The sequence below is a fragment of the Capsicum annuum genome, chromosome 2, assembly GCF_002878395.1.
Source record: "Capsicum annuum cultivar UCD-10X-F1 chromosome 2, UCD10Xv1.1, whole genome shotgun sequence".
Taxonomy (NCBI): domain Eukaryota; kingdom Viridiplantae; phylum Streptophyta; class Magnoliopsida; order Solanales; family Solanaceae; genus Capsicum; species Capsicum annuum.
Window position 1 is genome coordinate 5,827,808 of NC_061112.1, and position 7,093 is coordinate 5,834,900.

A 7,093-nucleotide genomic window follows, 5' to 3' on the forward strand; every position below is an offset into this window, starting at 1 on the left:
CTCTACTGGTATGCAGGTTCTAATAATTATAGATTTAGGTAAATATTTATGTTTTTTTATACATTGTTATTTGTTTCATTCTAATTTTTTTGACTTATTATATTTATGTGGCATAAAATGTTTATTTGTTATTATTTTGTATAAATTGTTTATTTGTTTATCGCTTTATACAAATTGACATTTTGTTCATATTTTCTCCACTTTGAAAAGCTGACATTCACACACTAGTAATGCCTAAACTACACCTTTACTTCAAAGATGATTGCTGTCGCTGTCAAATATAGTAACCCAACAAAGGTTGGGTTCGAATCCCAAGGGAATACGTGAACTTGTGGATCTCAGATGTTGTAATCAGTAAGAAAAAACTAGAAAAGTAAATGGAGGAATTTGAATAGCAATATCAAACAAGGAGAAAATATCAACTTCGGTTGTAATCAGTATTGGTGAACACTAGGATTGTGTTCCCCCTGGCTTCTAAACTTCGTAGGCTTATCATGCTTTGTTGAACCAACCCGATACCTTGCAGGGAGAATCTATAAGTTATTTACCATCTACAGTCTTTTGGATGAGCAGATGGATTTCACCCTTTACCGTTTGAGTCTCAGGATGTCGCCTTACTAGCCCTTATCTTGATCCCAGTTTACTATTACCTTTTGAGTCTCTAGTTATTAGATTATAGCTAACCATCTTACTTCGATAATACTTAGTAGCATGGATTGACAGTTAAACTTTAAATTACTGTTGTGATTATCTTTTCCTAGTCACTACTCCTCTTTTGGAGTAAGTAGCAATAATCTAGGCGGGATCTTAACATTGGCCACCGCTAAAATAACTATTAAAGTGAAGATGATACAACACATGCATGGGTATAGATTCATAACAACAATAGCACTTTTCCTACTTCATCAATCCACCAGGGTTTCCATAACCCTAGCTATGGATTTTTAGCCGCTTATGTTTGTAAAATAATCAATAACATTCATGATTGAAATCATATATGAAATCACAATAATAAGAAGTAGAAAAATCCAAAACCATAACTGAATTAATCAAATGAAATCAATACAAGAGAATTTCAAGACCAAAGTCAGATTTAGGAATCAAAATATGTTTGTGAGTATCAAAAGTGCATTCCTACTACTAAAAAAAATACATAAAGGGTATTTATAGTACATGAGGAAACCCTAAAATTAAAATATGAAAGAAATAAGAGAAAAAATAATCGGTGGCCACTTATGGTCCTTACTTGCGCCTTGTCCTTGGGCGCGGGTAGTACTTGCGGCCAGCAGGGAGGGTGCAAGACCAAAATTTTCTGCAAGTCAGCTCTTGGTATTTTGGACTTCTGACTCTTTCTTTGCCCAATTGCGTTCCACATGTACTACTTGCGGTCTACATGTTGACTTAGCAAGTGTCGGAGTCATCTTTTCATCTCTTCTTCAATTCTCACACATGGTTTAATCACGAACAAGCCAGAAAGTGTCTCGATCATCCATAATTGCTCCAATAAGTAGCTATAAACACCTTTTCCATCTTTTTCACGAACTTAGCATCCAAAACATGATTTCCTGCAAAAACGTACCCAAAACGCATAATATCTAACAAAACAACTTTAGAAACTTGTATATTTTCATAGTTTCAAGCATTGAAAGTGCTATATTTTATAGGCCGACGTGTTAGATTCCATTAGTAATAAGCAAAGCAAGATGATAAGGAGGAAGTAAAAATATAGAGTTGTTTCTCATCTCATACGAATTGATCTATGAAGTAATGATGACTCAAGAATTTCAATGAACAGGAGTTTGCTTAATGGTGTGGATAAGTGGAATTCATCAGGAAGGCTTAACTTTTCTTGTTTTCAGCCTTATTACTTTTTTCAAGAAAGTGGAGGACAACAGAGCTTTTAGAGATATGGGCCGGGCCAAAAGGCTGCCTACATATCTCATGGAGGAGAAATTAGACCCTACATAGTTCGAAACTATAATGAATTTTTTTGAATTCTAAAGTCAACTTTCCTAAAATGGTAGTGATCATTTTGGAAGTTTTAAGAATGACTGTGGACGCTTCTGAGAAACTTGGGAGACTTGGAGTATGTTTGGTCGAGGTTTTGTATAGTGGGGTATATTTCTGCCTAGAGATGCTCTATGAAAAATGGGATTGGATCAATTCGCCTTTGATTCGAATCAACATAGCATGTATAAGCACATAAACTATTATATAACATAAACATATTGTAATAAGCGTGCATCCTAATTGGGGTGACCTTTTTGAGCCAAGGGTTTAGGCCTAGCGAATTTTGAAGAAAATATACGCCTTTTTAAAGCCAATCCATCATCCTCCATAACATTCATAGGTATACATAAATGGCATAAATACCTACAAAAGTTGCATAAAAGGGATACAATCTTTAGGGAAAGGGAAAATAGCATGAGAAGAATAATAATGTCCCGCGCAGGGGATAGGAAATACTAGTTCCTGAATGCTCTTCTATCGGTCTTTGCCCTTTTAGCTTTGTCCACTTTTTGTCATTGGCAACATCCGTTGATGATCAAACTATTTCCATATAGCTGTGCCCTAGATGCGACCATCCAAACCGATCAATTTCTTGCTTGGCTTGCTTCAATTCCTTCCTCCTCAATTGGTGTATGATTGAGACATCCTTACACGAAAGTAAGTAAAGCAAGCCATTTCCCGACCCCCAAAGGATATTGGATTGGATTAAACAAATATATATTTCTCTGACACGTAAATATGGTTCGTCTGTAATTGACTTGGGGTCAATAGACATAGGGCAAGTTTTCTAATGAGCCCAATACCCCCTCGAGTATTGAGTCGTCCTAGGCTTATGCCTAAAATAGGATTTTGATTTTGCTCTATCCTAGGTGTCTAGAATAGGTTTGAACCAGGTTCCCAAGTGGACTACTTGGGTTTGTAAATATGAACAACCATCAGACAACTCATGTGCTAAGAAACCATCGTATTTCCAATACTTTATTTGGAGTTGAACAATAGGGGCCGGGACATCCACGAAACCCCAAAATAATTTAATAAATCAATGCAGGATCATGCTATGAGATGCAATAATTAAACACCATGAAATCAAAACATATAAATACGTAAATAGTTAATCAAAAGATGAGATCAAACATTTGGTTGAACCTAGTTAAATATCCCCAACAGAGTCGCCATTTCTGTTTTGCGAAAATTTTGACTTTTAAAGAGTCGTCACTTAATTTTGAAAAGTAGAGAAAATTAACACATATATCCAAAATCCAAAGAGAGAAGTAAAGAAATTAACATATATTTAAAAATTGATTCTAAAGAAAAGAGCACTCTCGCGTATAAAAAAAATAAGATTGAATAATGTAGGAGTAAAGATGAGAATGATTTGACTTGGCAAGAAATTCAACATGGGCACATGTAATTTACAAGGATTAAGCAATCATACCACCACAAAGAAACAAGGGAGAGAGGAACACAGATCACCAAACATATGAATACTCCTACTTTAATTTAGCATAATAGAACTAATACTTGCATAGGTCAAGATACATTTTTGACCTGCTTCATACTAATTATCGTTTTAGCTTTTCGCATTCATTAAAAGAATATTACCCTAACATATGATGGGATGACGAGAGTTAATCGAGTCAACACACAGATCAGAAATTCAGGGTCCAGCGTATACTAAGTTAAACTCTAATTCAGCATATACAAATTGCTCCTTGATATGCAAATGAGAAAAGCGGCAAGGAAAACAGGATGCTGATCACACAGAAGTAAATAGTAAGGCAGTGGAACAAACTACTGCTTGCCATAAGTTTTAAGCATTAAAAGCTTCGATTAGATCTGACTCTTACGACTTATTATGAGCTACATGGAGCAAATTTATATATGAGAAAAATAAACCTAAGTTACAGTAGTGGAATTAAGAGTGGGAATGCCACTATGTAGAGCTTAATGGACATGTAAGCACTACAATTACGTACTAAAGCAGTGCTGATGAAATTATCCACTTTGAAATTTATTAAATTTTAGTACAATGGTGAATAAAAGCAGAAGAAGTATTTAAGAGAGTTTCAACTTTGCGTACAACCACTGAGAGATGAAAATGCTTGTCAATCAAAGCACTTGTTGTGTCAATGAAGCATTGTACTATTCACAGTTATCATTTTTATTTCTATTAATAAACATGAATCACAGGTAAATTTGCATCTAATTTTTCTATTAAGAAGATATAAAACAGAACTCAAATATCACAAACAAACAAGCTATTAACTCAAAAGTTAATTACACCCATCTTGAGCATATTAACAGCATGTAACCATAAAATAAAATACTGGCCCTATAGCTTACTATCGTTGTTGACATTTAGAATATGTGATATTAGCAAAATAGTCTTCCATTGCCAAAGATTTGGAACTAACAAATAAAGCAAAGATAAGACCGAAAACGATGAAAATGAGACGAATAAAGCCATACAAACTAGAACAAGAACATCTACTTAGAATAAACAACCTTTCATGGCACAAAAATCCTATGACCTTCAATGGCTTCTACAGCTACTCCCAACCATCACAGGCAACAACATAAACATTATAACAAAGGAGATGAAGCAGAAACAAAGAAAACGATAACAGAAGTTAAAAATAAAAAGGGTGTTACCTCCTTCCGAGCAGCAAAACGGGATTACTAACTGATCGTCGGGATATCGATCACCAGCAGAGCTTCACCACTACTTCAACGATTCCAACAAACTTAACGGCTTCTAAACTTTCACTAAAAATAGAGAGATTTGTTTAATAACTTTGCTCGAAAATAATTTTATCCTCTTTCCCCTCTTAATTATTTTGAAACCCAAAATTTTCCAATCCCTCGAATCAAAATTCCCTACCTAAATTTTCAAACCTCTAAAACAATGACCCCATCAGTTTTTATATAGAAGACAGAATTGGGGGTATTTTAGGGACTTAAAAAATAGGATATTTTGGAATTTGAAATTTGAATTCCCCCATCTACATTGGGTTTTCAACAATAATTGTACCAATTTTGGATTATCTTCAACAGATTTTGAAAGAAAAGCCAATAAAAATTGGGGAAATGAAATCATCTCCAAGAACAAAGGAAATTATCCAAATATGTACTAATTTGTACTAATTAATCTGAAATTTTAGGGATTTGAACGTTGGGAGGAGCCAACTCACCATATTCTAGAAGATTTGAGGCTTTTTCTCGTGTGAATCTGCGTGGGGTGGGCGTGTGAGCAACGGGTTGAGGACGGGTCGGTCGTGGGTCAATGGATTTTGTTCGATGATGGGTTAGTTCGGTCGGATCTAGGTTCGTGTTTCGCGAAGAGCTCTTGGCTTGATTGGTCTGGTTGTTGTTGTGTACTGTTGTATGTATTGTTGTCGTTGAATCCTGTTGAGGGATTTGCTATTGCTGCTGAAGGAACGAGTGGACCGGGTCATAGTTCTTATTGGGATGGGGTGTTGGTTTAATCAAGTGGGCTGGTTTGTGATGTGTTTGGGGGGTTTAGTTGTTAATGTGGACAATTGAAAATAAGATATAGTGGGCCGGCTCGTTTGGGCTACTAATGGGGTTTTAAAATGGGCAAAATTCAAAAATAGCATACTTATTCCCCTTAATTATGAGTTTCGTAGCAATAGTTTTATAATTACATAATATAGCAAGTTGTATTTTGTATTTTTGAAAACTGTTGCTACAAAAATACAAATACATATGATTTTTATTGTCCTTATGATCGATATGTATTTTGTATTTTTGCAAACTGTTGCTACAAAAATACAAATACATATGCTACAAAATGTAATTTGATAAAAGTGTTGTTATTTTTTGTATTTAATACTTAAGTATGCCACTTTATGTATTTTTTCCTTTTAAAATGGGGGTTATTTAATAACCTCAATTAAATCTAATTGGGGTTATTAAATAACCCTAATTAAATTTAATTGGATTAAAAATAACTCTAATTAGGGAATGGTAATTTTTGGGGATTAAGATTGAATTACAATTTAGGCGACTTATTTAAACTCTAACCAAATTGAATATCCATTGGTCAATTTCATTACAATTGGGGCCAATTTGATTTCAATTAAGGTCATATTTAATTAGTTCGCTAAATTGAATCGTAATCCGACACAAATTAAGTAACAAATTAACCTTGAGTTTCTTGATTTGATAAAAATCAAACAAATATTCCTCCAAATAGAATATTTTGAGAATAAATCATATTTAAAATCAAGATTTTATCCATTTGGATTAATTTTCATGTTTAATCAATAAAAGTCCAATTTTAATAAAAATATTCATTTAAATAATCAAATTTATACACTCTCGTATATAAAAGTATGAAAACATATAATCGTTAATTAAATGATAAAATTAACTCAAATAAATATTTTAAATTACATTTATTTGAATAAAATAATTGTTATGATTTTATTTTAAAATTGAAGAAACTCAAAATTAAATTGGATTGTGGAGGACAAAAATTAAGTGTCAACAGGAGTATCGGTTCAAAAATTATCTGCACAACTCATTCCATGTAGTGATAGATCCTTTTGGAAGTTCCCCTAACCATAAAGATGCTTCTCATGTAAGCAAGAAAAGGAACAACCTCAATTTAAGCACCTTTTGATTCACCTCTGGATATGAATATGAAGTGCAAATTCCTGTAAAATTGGCTAGATGCATATTTGCGTCATCTGTAGGCAACCCCGCAAACACACCCTTTATGGAAAAGAGCTGAATCATAACACTCGATATATTAAGCTTAATCTTGAGGGTAAAACGGGAGGAATAATGGCACCAGTATCTGTCGGCTCAACATACCCCAGATCCTCTTCATTATCCTCATATGGTTGCAAGTACTAGTATGCTGGGATTATGTAGGCTTGGCCACCTTGAACTCTATTCTGATTTCTACCGAGTGCTGCTCGGTGGTCTGCTTCAGGTTGATACACAGCTAAACTTGTTAAGTGGGCCAGTTTGGGTCAAACTGGCATCGGCTTGTGAAAAGTTATCGATTTTGGGCCGGTTCTGGTACCGGGTCATTGTAAATGGGCCGGTCCGGGCC

General features: G+C 34.4%; 1 long non-coding RNA gene across 1 annotated transcript; it reads right to left on the reverse strand.

The window, feature by feature from the left end:
* Positions 1 to 1,019: 1,019 nt before the first annotated feature.
* Positions 1,020 to 5,514, reverse strand: LOC107857566. Its single transcript, XR_001670889.2, has 3 exons — positions 5,202 to 5,514; positions 4,663 to 4,776; positions 1,020 to 1,565 (listed from the first exon to the last, which is right to left on the reverse strand). It is a non-coding gene; the product is annotated as an uncharacterized LOC107857566 (long non-coding RNA).
* Positions 5,515 to 7,093: the final 1,579 nt, after the last annotated feature.